Here is a 13,822-nt window from a genome sequence, read left to right as displayed (position 1 = left end):
CTGTGTGTGGGACTTGTTCTATTAGTCCATCTATACTGACCTCCATCAGGTTGCAAACTGAATATAATTTTTTTCTGCATCTAGCTCTGAAAAAATATTTGGCCTTCTAGCAGTGTGTGGGACTTTCTCTATTAGTCCATCTATACTGACCTCCATCAGGTTGCAAATTAAAAATAATTTTTATCTGCATCTAGCTCTGAAAAAATATTTGGCCTTCTAGCAGTGTGTGGGACTTTCTCTATTAGTCCATCTATACTGACCTCCATCAGGTTGCAAATTAAAAATAATTTTTATCTGCATCTAGCTCTGAAAAAATATTTGGCCTTCTAGCAGTGTGTGGGACTTTCTCTATTAGTCCATCTATACTGACCTCCATCAGGTTGCAAATTAAAAATAATTTTTATCTGCATCTACCTCTGAAAAAATATTTGGGCTTCTAGCTGTGTGTGGGACTTGTTCTATTAGTCCATCTATACTGACCTCCATCAGGTTGCAAACTGAATATAATTTTTTTCTGCATCTAGCTCTGAAAAAATATTTGGCCTTCTAGCAGTGTGTGGGACTTTCTCTATTAGTCCATCTATACTGACCTCCATCAGGTTGCAAATTAAAAATAATTTTTTTTCTGCATCTACCTCTGAAAAAATATTGGGCTTCTAGCTGTGTGTGGGACTTGTTCTATTAATCCATCTATACAGACCTCCATCAGGTTGCAAACTGAATATAATTTTTTTCTGCATCTACCTCTGAAAAAATATTTGGGCTTCTAGCTGTGTGTGGGACTTGTTCTATTAGTCCATCTATACTGACCTCCATCAGGTTGCAAACTGAATATAATTTTTTTCTGCATCTAGCTCTGAAAAAATATTTGGCCTTCTAGCAGTGTGTGGGACTTGTTCTATTAGTCCACCTATACTGACCTCCATCAGGTTGCAAATTCAAAATAATTTTTTGTCTGCATGTAGCTCTGAAAAAATATTTGGCCTTCTAGCAGTGTGTGGGACTTTCTCTATTAGTCCATCTATATTGACCTCCATCAGGTTGCAAACTGAATATATTTTTTTTCTGCATCTACCTCTGAAAAAATATTTGGGCTTCTAGCTGTGTGTGGGACTTGTTCTATTAGTCCATCTATACTGACCTCCATCAGGTTGCAAATCGAATATAATTTTTTTCTCCATCTAACCCAGCCAATAGTTTTGGCCTAATACCACAGTTTGGCCACTCAGCTCTGCTCGGTTCCCATCCATTGTTTTTTTGTGCAAACAACTCCAGAGTTGTGAATTAGTTAACCACCAAAATGAGTGGAAAAAGGCCTGCTGCTGGTGGAAAGGGGAATAGGCGTGTTGGGAAGGGGAAAAAAGGTTGTGTCCGTGGGGTAGGTGTTAAAGCAACAGTAACATCTGCAGAAGAAAGACCATCTTCCAGCCAAACTAAAATGTCTACTTCTTTTAGCGGACAATGTGATAAGATCCCTTTCTTACGGCCACGCCAATCGCTACAAATTCCAGATGAGGCACAAAAACAGCAGGTGCTTCAACGGATATCAAGTGCTCCTTTAAGTGGGCTCTCCTCCACATCAACTTCAACATCACAAATACTCCAGTCCTCAAAGGTGTCACCCCAATCGCACTTGCTTCCTCACAGCTCCCAAATCTCCAGCTGCCCGTCTGAGTATGAGGTAGAACAGATGGTTGAGTCTGCAGAGCTGTTTACTCATACTATAGCCTGGGAATCAGAGGTCGACTCCAGCGCTTCTGTGAATCCAGACGAGGAAATGATCTGCACTGATGCCCAGAATCTTTATGAGTCGCATCCAGGACCAGACGCAGAAGGTTCTGACCATAATGTAGACCCTCATTCCCAAACTGTAACTCCTGTTGGTGGAGACAATGAGGAAGACGATGATGAGACTCAAATACCTGATTGGAGCGACAACTTTAGTTTTTTGTCAGGGCAGGAACAGGTTGGCTCTGAGGACGACGGGTGTGATAACGCACAGGGTGATGATGATGAGGTTGGAGATCCCACTTACTGTCAACCCACAGTCAGCCAAGAGATGAGGTCAGCAGAGGAGGTGGAGGAAGATGCTAGTGACGACGAGGTCAGGTTGCGCCTTCCTGGACAGAGACGTAGTACTGGAAGCACGTCAACAACTGCATCCTCAAACACAACTCTGCCTCTCACCACAAGTCGTGGTGGCTCTTCAGGTCGCATGGGTGCTAAGCCTTGCATAGCCTGGGCATTTTTTCAGATCGATAAAGATGACCCAACTCGTGTTATCTGTAACATTTGTCAGCAAAAGCTAAGTAGAGGCCAAAAAATACATAGTTTGAGTACTTCATGCATGAACCGGCACATGGACATGAAGCATAAGTTGCAGTGGGAAGCTCAGTGTGCTACAATGCGGCCTAGCCGGCCGGGCCAACCACCGTCTGCCATATCTTGTGCATCCGCGGCCTCTTCATCCTCTGTGACTGGGGGGACAGCAGTCACACCTGTTTTGGGGCGCAGACCTGCCACCTCTTTACCCGCAACAGCCAGCGTGATTGGCAGGTCATCATTTTCTTTGGAGGTGGTAACACCAGCTGGTGTTGAGCGCTGTCCGACATCGATAGCACCACCTTTGGATCAAGGCAACCTAACATGTCCGCCTGCATCTTCCTCACAGACCGGCAGTTTGCCGGGGACACCCTTATCAACCCCGTCTAAGCACAATAGCCAGCCCTCGGTCCCTCAGATGTGGACAAGTAAAAGACCATTTCCTCCTAGCCATGAGAAAGCTAAGAGGTTGAATTTCACCATCTGCAAGCTCTTGGCTACAGAAATGCTGCCTTTCCGCCTGGTGGACACAGAGGATTTTCGAGACCTTATGTCCGTCGCAGTGCCCCAGTACCAGATGCCCAGTCGGCACTACTTCTCAAAGAAAGGTGTGCCTGCGCTCCACCAGCATGTCGCACACAACATCACCGCTTCTTTGAGAAACTCTGTGTGTGACAGGGTGCATTTCACCACAGACACTTGGACGAGTAGGCATGGACAGGGGCGTTACATGTCGCTGACTGGGCACTGGGTAACTATGGTGACAGCAGGACAAGGGGCTGCTGTCCAAGTCTTGCCGTCCCCACGAGTTGTGCGTCAATCCTCTTTATGTCAAAGTTCCTCCACTGCTTCTGCCTCCTCAACCTCCTCTCGGTCTTCTACCTGCACCCAAAGCCTGTCTGGTCATGCCACAAGCTTTCTAACTGCGCAGAAGGGATCCTGCACACCTCCTTACTATGCTGGCAGTAGGGCTCAACGTCATCAGGCGGTTTTTACATTGAAATGTCTGGGAAATGTGAGTCACACAGCTGAGGAGTTGTGGTCAGCTCTGGAGAACCAATTTCATGAATGGTTGTCTCCACTGGACCTGAAACCAGGGAAGGCCGTGTGCGACAATGCTGCAAACCTGGGTGCGGCCCTTCGCCGGGGCAATGTCACACACGTGCCTTGTATGGCTCACGTGTTGAACCTGGTTGTCCAGCAATTTTTAGCCCACTATCCCAGACTAGATGGCCTTCTGCAGAGGGCACGGTCGCTGTGTGCTCACTTCCGCCGTTCGCATCCCGCAGCTCAGCGACTTACATCTCTACAGAAGTCGTTGGGCCTGCCACTTCACCGGCTAAAATGCGATGTGCCTACCCGGTGGAATTCAACTCTGCACATGTTGCAGCGACTGTGGCAGCACCGACAAGCCCTGGTGCAATACGTTCTGACGTATAGCCTGGGCCAACGAGATCCAGAGGTGGGGCAAATCACGCTGGAGGAGTGGTCTCAGATCAGGGACCTATGCACCCTTCTGCACAGTTTTGAAATGGCGACGAAGATGTTTAGTGCTGACGATGCCATTATCAGCATGACTATTCCGGTGATTTACATGCTGGAGCACATGTTAAACAGAATTCGGAGTCAGGTGGTGGCACAAGAGGAGGTGGAGGAAGTAGAGGAGGAGGAGTTGTATGCGGAAGGGCTAACATCTGCAAGGTCCAGACGGTCGGCAGCACCAAGGCGGCAGGCATGTGAGGGTGGGGGAGATGGTTTTACCAGGGCGCATGGTAGCAGCCAAACTAGTGAGGAAGGTGCAGGAGCCCAGGAAGAAGTGGAGGACGAACTGATGGAAGACTCATCAGATGAGGGAGACCTTGATCACATTTCTGTTGTGCGAGGTTGGGGGGAGAGGACAGAGGAAGGAAGCATGATTGTTACCTCGCCACCAACACAACACGTGTGTACTGTGAATCAGCTACATACTTCTTGATTGCCAAGACACTTCATCCTGATCATCGCACAATGTTGATTGTAGTCATGCCTTGACCTAAACACTCCACAATTTGTTGCTTCTCAGCAGCCGACACATCCTTTTTCTTTCCCATTTTGGCAGAAAATGTAGGCTGCTTAATAATGTGAGACAGCCTTCTTAAGTAGTCTTGCCTTTCATTGGACACACCTGCCAAACTAATTAGCACAGATGTCTGCAATTGCTTACAGTGATATAAAGAGCCCTGACACACATCACCATCAATGAGTTTAACTGACAAACAAACAAATTCTTCCCTTATCACTCCTAAACACTTTTTGCATAATAATTTGGAACACAGTGTACATGTGCTTTTCCACAAAACACCAGTGGTTCACGTAGTGAATCTTACAGTTCTAACTTGCCAACCGTGGTCTGTATGGAGTTGTTCAATAAAGGGCCCAAAATTAAGATAACATAGATGGGAGAGGTCTCTATGAATAGGAATTCCTAAGTATTTGATACCCTGTGAGGGCCAGGCAAAGGGAAAGTTGGACTGGATGGAATCCTATATGGATTTGGGGAGGGAGACATCGAGGGCCTCAGACTTCGCTGCATTGATTTTAAAATTTGACCATGTAACAAAGTGATCTATTTCAGCCATAACAGCATGGATGGATATATGTGATTGAGTGATATATACTAGGACATCATCAGCAAATAGAGAGCACTTGTACTCGGTGCCTCCCACCTCAATCCACCTAATATTGGGGTTATGGCGAATTGATGAGAGCAGGTGCTCCGTCACTAGGATGTATAAGAGAGGGGACAGAGGACATCCCTGCCTTGTCCCATTGGTGATTGTGAAAGGTGATGAAAATGTTCTGATGCACCCCCTGGGCCTTGGGACACCCGGAGCCGGACCCTTTTTGGTGGATGCTGGTGGTTGTAGTCTTCGTGGCGGTGACCCGGTTCCGTGGCTCAGGGTGGTCAAACCAGTGGCGGAACTATTTATGTGGTTTTGATGTTTAAATGTCCGACTACGCCACCCGTGGATTGCAGTCAGAGTGAACCGCCGCTGCAGGGCAGACCGCTGAGGCTGGTGTTGTGGGTGCAGCAGAGCGTAGCATAACTCGCCACGGGAGGAGTATAGCCTCAGGGCAGTGTATGCGGAGGATGGGGGTGATGGTGCAGGGCAGCAGCAGTAACGACACGGAGTCAGTGATGCAGTCCAGGGCCTTTACTCACAGTTCTTATTATCCAGACCACGTCTGCAGGTAACGGCTGCCCACGTCGTACTGTGCTCACCAGGTGAGGGGCTCAGACAACTCCCAGATAACTTTGGAGCGCTTCACAGGACCCCCTTTGTGTGTCCTTTGTCTGGCCTTTCTTACCAACCCTTCTGTCCGGCTGCCTCGGGCCTCCTCTTGGTAAACTTGGTGCCAGTTTCCCTGACCCTATGTGGTGCCTTCCTAGCGGGTGTAGCGAGGGGCTGCGCCACATAAAATGTCGGAGCCTCCGGTTTCTAGCTGAGGGTCGTTTCCTGCCTCCACTAGTTTCGGGGACCGGTCTCCCCCTTTGGCCTGACCCCTCCACGCAGGTGGATTCGGGCGTGCGGTGGCGACTCGCCCGTCCGCACCCCTGGGATCCCTTCATTCCTTGTTCCTGGAGCCTTCTCCGCTCCTCTTCCTTCCTTCTCCCTCTTCCAGGCCTGGGCCTCTGTTACTAGGCCCGCCTCCGGAGCAGAGCTCATGCAGAGCCCCTGCTCCCTGCCACTTCTGCTCAGACTTCTCTGCACTGAACTAAGATGGTGCCCACCTTTTATACTCCCTTCTCAATGCACCCAGGAACTGCTTCCTCCCTGCTCCTGCACTAGAGGGTTCCCCTTCCTCAGTGTTCCCTCCCCCCACTCCAGCCAGGGACAGGGACTGTCGTGCCCATCTCAGAGGCATATTGGTCGCCCTGCCCCACGACAATGTGGTGTAATGCATGCAGGTGTCGGGTCCTGATCCACACTCCATCCTTACCTGAGAGTGAGATATCACACCTCTGGGTGAGGTGCAATACCTCTGTAGCAACCGAGCCCTCAGGGTGCTACAGTTCCATTTATCTTCAGCCTAGGTGACGTATTGTGATACAGGGCCGTGATTTTGGCTATAAAAGGGTCCCCTAGACCCCTACCCGAAGCTTTTTAAGAGAATCATATATGGCGTGCCAGGAGACTCTATGGAATGCTTTCTCAGCATCCAACGAGAGTATCTAATTACAAATTTTTAACTGCATCTAGCCCAGGAAATACTTTGTGCCTAGTAGCAGTGTCTGCTAGTCAGCGGATTATCCCGGCTGTTAAGCAAGCTACACCACCTGTAGTTTGGACACTTAATTTTTTCAAAGGAAATGCTTCGGGACCCTGGGATACTCAGTGAAGAGCATCAGGAGGCACCCCAAGGCATAGGGGCTGGGACTGGCAGTAGGATGCCTTGCGGTGGACAGCCGAGCTCGATCCTTATAAAAGCTTTTTAACTGCAGCAGCTTTAGTGGACGCTACTGGAGCTGGAATTACGCGGCTGCTGGCATGAGACTTGCCCTCCAATAGATCCTTGTAAATGGATTTAAAGTGTATTCATTCAAATTAGAGAGACAATTTAAATTAAAAAGCTTAGAGCTGCCTCCACCACAGGGGGGCTCGCTCGACCCACCAGCGGACAGGCACCAGTATTGGGAGAGGGGGGCTGGCCGTCAGGGTTCACCGCGGCTCTGGCACAAACCCGGCGACACGGAGGTGGCACGGGCAGGAGCGGACTGAACGTGTCGGCTTCTCACTTTTTGGATTTTAGAAGGGCATGACATGCCTATATTTGTGGCTCCCCCTCCTTTTACTCCTCCACCTCTTTTCTTTTCGCATGACTATATGTACTTGTCACTTTTCCATGTGTTAGTTGTGTCTTCTGAGCAGTTTGTCAGCTTTTGGACACCTTTGAAGGTGTTTTCTATGTGTTTCTATGTGTTTTTGTTTGCCTGCCATTGGTTTTAACGGTGTTCGAAGGTGTTCGACGAACAGTTCGACGAACAGTTCGGCGAACACACGGGTGTTCGACGAACCGAACCGAACTCGAACACTACGGGGGTGGCTCAACACTAAACACAACCAGGTCATACTTTCCGTCTTTCAGGTAGTGAGTCTATTTAGAGCAGCAAGGAACAAACTTAATAAATTTATACTGTGCTTACAAAAGTGGGAAAAACATGAAATAATAAAAAAATACATAAATAAAAGGAAAATAATAATAAAAGGATAGATACAGAAACACCTTATGGATTGAAAATAATATATGGAATCCGGCACTCTTTTTGAGGTTTTATTGATAACAGAATATAGTGTACAGTATATAACTTTTGATGTTTCGGTCTCATTGACCTTATTCAGAGTATACACTAAAATGACGAAAACAATATCCATGGTCAAAAGCAATTCAAATAACATAAAATAAAGAATGAGAAACATGCAAAAAGAAAAAGGGGGTATGGCAAAACTACAGTAAATGACAGTAAATAGTTCTATCACTGATGACACAGGTAAATAGACCTATACACATAGATATCAATAGGCCTTAAGTTTAGGTAATCATAATTACCTAATGTGCTATATACATATATGTGATATTGTGATTCCGTCTGATCCAAATTCAGAAAATAGCCTGTCAGATAAAACAGAATGTGTGAGAAACATTGCATTCATGCACAAAAAACATGTCCCCGAAACAAGTTACTACAATGATTAAATGAACAGCAATACAGACCAGATAATTAAAGAGGAGTGACAAAATAACAGAGAGTATTGTAGGAACAGCCCATGATATTGGGATACTTGTCAGAATATCGGTTGGTGTTACAAAACATGTCCCCTAGCCACGTAATTGTGTCAACCTTGCTGTCTCTCATAGCAATCACGATCAGTGCCATACGAGGACCCGTTCTTACCCAAATATTTCTGGATTCTGGGGTATAACTCGGGATTTGGATTGAATCGGTGAGATATACTGGTAAAAGAGACACCAGAGAAATTTGGACAGATTTACGAAAATTGTCATTTCTCCTGGGTCTGACAATTACTTTTTCTAGCATGAGAGATTTTAATGGGTCCCATCCTCAACCCTCACCCCTCCTCCTGGTCAATTGAGATGAGGATTAATAATTGTATGCAAGGAAAAATGGGTGCAGGATATAATTCTAATTTATGTTAGATTTTCCCACAGAAACCTCCTGTAACACTGGTGGATTCGGACCCACTGCACCACTATCTGAGCTTACCCTGGAGGTGCGTAACTAAGTGACTACCGGGTGTTCACTAGAGCCTCTGATGGTGAGGATAGGCATTGCCTCTGGTAGCCACCAGGTACCACTCCATGGCAGTCCACGGGTCTGCAGCAGCTGAGCGGAGGGTCAGGGGCGCTGATGCGAGGTACGGTCTGTGACGGTCTGAGGTCGGGGCAAGCAGCAGAGGTTCAAAACACGTAGGCGAGCTCAAGAGAAGAGAGGTCAGACAGCATGGGTAAACTGGTCGGATTATTAACGAGATACAGACTATGGATGAACACATAAGTGCTTGCTATAGGAATAGGAACCAAGGTTCAGGCAAGGAGTGTCAGGAGGGGCTGCCTAATAAAGGACCTGCTAGCACGGGATAGGCTGGGGAACCTATTCTCTGCAGGACACAGCAGGGTTACATCCCTGAAGAGACCAGCGACGCCCCCCTAAGGCAGAATGAATTCCACATGTAGGTAGATGCAGCAGTGCTGCATTAAATAGACTCAGTGGGACTGCCTGACGAGAAATGAAACCGCACGGTGTAACATTAATGCCGACGTCCCCGCATGCCTCTCCTCTTTCCCCATGCTGGGACGCTGACATACTCACGGCCACAGCCGCGCCGTCACCTCCCCATCTAGTGTCGTGCCCCTCCTGCTTGTGCATGCTGCCCTTCCTGGCGGCATGTGCACTCCCCCGTTCTTAAAGGGGCAGCGCGCACATAGCAAAAAAGCCTCCAGCCAATAGTTGGAAGGCATTTAGTATCAGAGTACACCTGCAAGATAGCTTCCAGCCAATTGCTCCCTCCCCTATAGGGAGTCGCCAAAGCAATAATATTCATTAGTGTGTAGTTTCTCCTACTAGTGAGTTGTTAGGTCCCCTGGTCTTTGCGTGGCCAGTCCTGAACCCAAACTCCCGGTCCGTGTGCGACCAGTCCTGAACCCCAAGTCAATGGTCCTAGTGCGGCCAGTGCCTGAACCTCATCCCCCGGTCCGTGTGTGGCAGGTGCCAGTACCAGTATCCGAGACTGTCTGTATCTGTGTGTCTGTATGTGTACCTATCCGAGTTCGGTGTATTCGGACTGCTAAAGCCAGTCTCCGAATCAGCCCAGTCTGATCTTAGCTTGAGTCTGCATCAGCGAACCTAACCCCTGGAGTCAGCAGCTGCAGTACCAGGGCCTAGGAGTGGTACCTGGTGGCTACCTGCAGCCCAGCCTGTCTCCATCATCCGGAGCTCTAGTGAACACCATGTAGCCACTTAGCTAGGCCCCTTCCTAGGCAGGCCCGGCCCTGTGGCACAGTGGGTCCACGAATCACGTGCACTACTTGCAGGCGTGACACACGGTGAGTAGAGAGGCGCTGGTGAGGCATATGAGTTACCGTCGCTACAGTACCCCCTTCCCGCTTACGCCCCGTTCTTTTTTGGCCAGACCAAGGGAGGAACCTTTCAAGAATAGCAGGGGTGTGGATGTTCCCAGCAGGCTCCTAAGACCTCTCCTCGGGACCAAAACCCCTCTAGTCAACCAAAAAGAAGGTCTTCCCCCGGACCCTCTTAGAATCCAAAATAATCCTTAAGTTCGAACACATCCAAAGGGCCTCCAGAAATGGACTTAGGGGCAGGAGTATGGACCTTGGAGAACTGATTTAGGACTACCGACTTCAATAGCGAGATGTGGATGGCCTTCGGGATCCAAAGATTGGGCGGCAGTTGAAGCTTAAAGGACACGGGGTTGACCTGTCTGAGAATCTTGAAAGGTCCTAGGTAGTGAGGAGCAAGCTAATATGAAGGCACCTCCAGCAGAATGTTCCAAGACGATAACCAGACTTTATCTGCAGGGTGATACTGGGGTGGTGAACCTCTATTCTTGTCTGCATGAATCTTCATCTGAGACACGGCATTAAGAAGGAAGGATTGCATTTCCCACCAGATCTGAAGGAAGTTGTCATTAGAGGAATCAGCAGCTGGTACCCTAGAGAAAGCAGACATAGGACAGGTCACTTGAGGATGCTGTGAGTATACCTCGAAAAACGGAATTGCTCCGGAATCCCCCTTCCCCGTGGTTGTTATAGGAAAACTCCGCCCAGGGAAGTAGTTGCACCCAGTCATCCTGACAGGCAGAGATAATGTGGCAAAGGTAGCTCTCGAGGATCTGATTCAACCGTTCCACTTGCCCATTGGTCTGCGGATGGTATGTGGAGGAGAAATCCAGCCGAACATTCAGCAGTTTGCACAGAGCTCTCCAAAACTTCAAAGTGAACTGGACTCCACAATCAGAGACAATGTAGAGAGCAAAACTGTGGGGACTAAATACATGCTGGAAAAACTGCGCGGTGAGCTTAGGAGCGGAGGGAAGACCGGCCAGGGGTATGAAGTGAGCCATCTTAGAAAACCGATCGACCACAACCCAGATGGTATCATAACTCTCGGAGAGAGGCAGGTCCTTAATAAAGTCCATAGCAATATGTTGCCAGAGAACAGAAGGAACTGGCAGTGGCTGGAGGAGACCAGCAGGCTTATCCCTTGAAGACTTATTTCCGGCACATTGTGAACAAGCGGTTATGAAGTCCCGGACATCCTTGACCAGCGAGGGCCACCAGAAGCAGCAAGCGATCAGCACAGTGGACTTTCGTATGCCCATATGACCAAAGAACTTAGACTCATGTGCCCAGGACAGAATTCTCCTCCTTCTACAAGAGGGAGCAAATGTTTCTCCTGGAAAAATGTCATTTAACAGGACAGGGGCAGCTTCAATAATCCTGGATGGGTGATGTGCTGAGGCTCCTCCAGGGAATCAGTCACATCAAGGGATCGATCGAGACAGAGCATCTGCCTTGACATTCTTCTCCACAGGATGGAAGTGCAATTCAAAGTTAAAATGAGCAAAGAAGAGTGCCCACCTGGCTTGATGGGGATTTAACCGCTGGGTGGACTGCAGAAAGGTTAGATTTTTATGGTCTGCGTAAATCATTACACAGAGCTGGCACCCTCCAGTAGATGTCTCCACTCCTCGAGTGCCATCTTGATAGCCAAAAGCTCATGATCCCTAATAGTATAATTTTGCTTAGCCGGTAAAAACAGTTTGGAGAAAAAAATGCAAGAGACAGACTTCCTCAAATAAGTTTTTTGCAAAAGCACTGCCCCAGCTTTGACAGAAGAGACTCTACCTCCAAGAGAAACTGCTTGTTAGGATCGGGGTGATGCAGCACCGGAGCACTCGCAATGGACTCTTTCAAATGCTGGAAGGACAACACTGCCGACTCAGGCCAGTCTCTGGCCCCCTTCTTGGTTAAGGGGGAGTTAGGAGCCATAAGGGACAAAAAGTGCAAGATAACCTGCCTGTAGAAGTTGGCGAAACCCATGAAGCACTGGCTGGCACGCAGGCCTTTTTGACAGGGCCAGGTTAGAACAGCTGAGACCTTCTCTTTATCCATTTCGAGACTGTGGTTTGAGACAATGTAGCTGAGGAAGGGCAAGGAGGTTTTTTCAAAGAGACATTTGGCAAACAAATTGTCCTCCCGGAGACGCTGCAGAACCTGACTCACGTGTCTTCTGTGGGAAGGAAAATCAGGGAGAATATCAGGCTATCGTCCACATACACAACCACAGAAACATAGAGATCCCGGAAGACATCATTAATGAACTCCTGAAACACGGTGGGTGCAATACACAGTTCGAAGGGCATGACGAGATACTTGTAGTGACCATCACAGGTATTAAAGGCCGTTTTCCATTTGTCGCTCTTACGGATATGAATGAAGTTGTAAGCCCCTAACAGATCCAACTATAACTGCTACTGACGAGTTTCTATGTAGATAGAAAGGGGAGTAGGAGGGGGGTAGATCTGCCTCTAGCTCCTCCCTCCTCCCGTCTACATAGAAGTGTATCCATAGCAACTGCCACCTCCTATCTCAGTAATGAGAAGCAGATTTGTATTATAAGATATATTACAAAGTTGCTTATTTTCATGTGTACTATTGATTTATGAAATAAGAATTAAAACAAGCCTTAAGTCTGGTATCGCTGTAATTGTTCTGACCTGAAGAATCATGTTGTGAGGTCATTTTTACCATACAATTAATGCAGCAAGAAACAAAACCCTCAAAACAATGTAGGACTTGTGTTTTTTCACCATCGCACCATATAATTTTTTTCTTGCTTCTCAGTACAATGTAAGGTGAAGCGAATAGTGTCATTCAAAAATAAAAATGTTACGGCTCTTGGAAGAAGGGGAAGAAAAATCAAAAGTGCAAAAATGAAAAATTGCCCTGTCCTTATAGGATTAATAATTGCAAACTGCTGCTGAATATGTTGGAGCTTTAGAAATAAAATTATTATTGTTACTATTAATAGAAATGCAATAATCTATTTTTCATGTGGATTGGTCACCAAAAATGTTCCCTATTACTATTGTTATTGGAACCCCTTGTACTTTCTTTAACCATATAAATAGGCTGCTGCAGTCTAACATTGCAGTTAGCAGAAGGTTAGTCCTGTTTGTTATGTTTTTGTTTTGCATATGACAATATTGGACCGGATACAGAAAGAAAGAAAATTCATTCTTGGAATTTCATCCCAGTATTAGCCTGCAGCGATTTATGGCACATGAATAGTGTTCAGATGGGCTCCACTCTAAACTGGTTTTCAGGATGCGTGGCTCTGTCATGTTAGCACACAATGTGCTCAGCAAGCTGGTGATCTGTGTGAAGATGTATTCTTGCTTGCATAACACTGGTTATTTAAGGAACATTTAGCAAGTCTTGTTTTCATTTTACGGTAATGGCTGATGCAGAAATGGAAGATGATTAATGAGGGGACAGCTAATGATCTGAGATAGCAAACATGATTCCAATCTCACATCTAATTCAAAGATGACCTTGATGGCCTTTCTCCATATGTGCACCCAGGGGTGTACATAGGATTCATGGGGCCCCATAGCAGAAGTTCAAATTGGGCCCCCCCCCCAAAAAAAAATGTACATAATTATCAGAGTCACAGAAGAGCAGATCACACAACCTTCCAGCCTTTACATAGTAATTTTCCTCCTACTGACGTCCTAGGCCCCTCTTTCATTGTCCCATAAAGTGTGATACCAACAGAAGTGTCCCCCAAACACAATATGATACCCCCATGGTGAATTCCTCCACATGCGCAGTATAATGACCCTACTGTACCTCACCTCAACTCCCAGGGCAAAGTTTGCTGACCCCAACACAGTATGATCCCCCAATTGTGAGCCCT

The sequence above is a fragment of the Phyllobates terribilis genome, unplaced genomic scaffold, assembly GCF_046119375.1.
Source record: "Phyllobates terribilis strain yellow unplaced genomic scaffold, ASM4611937v1 Scaffold_11__3_contigs__length_659146591, whole genome shotgun sequence".
Taxonomy (NCBI): Eukaryota; Metazoa; Chordata; class Amphibia; order Anura; family Dendrobatidae; genus Phyllobates; species Phyllobates terribilis.
This window is presented reverse-complemented; position numbering follows the sequence as displayed.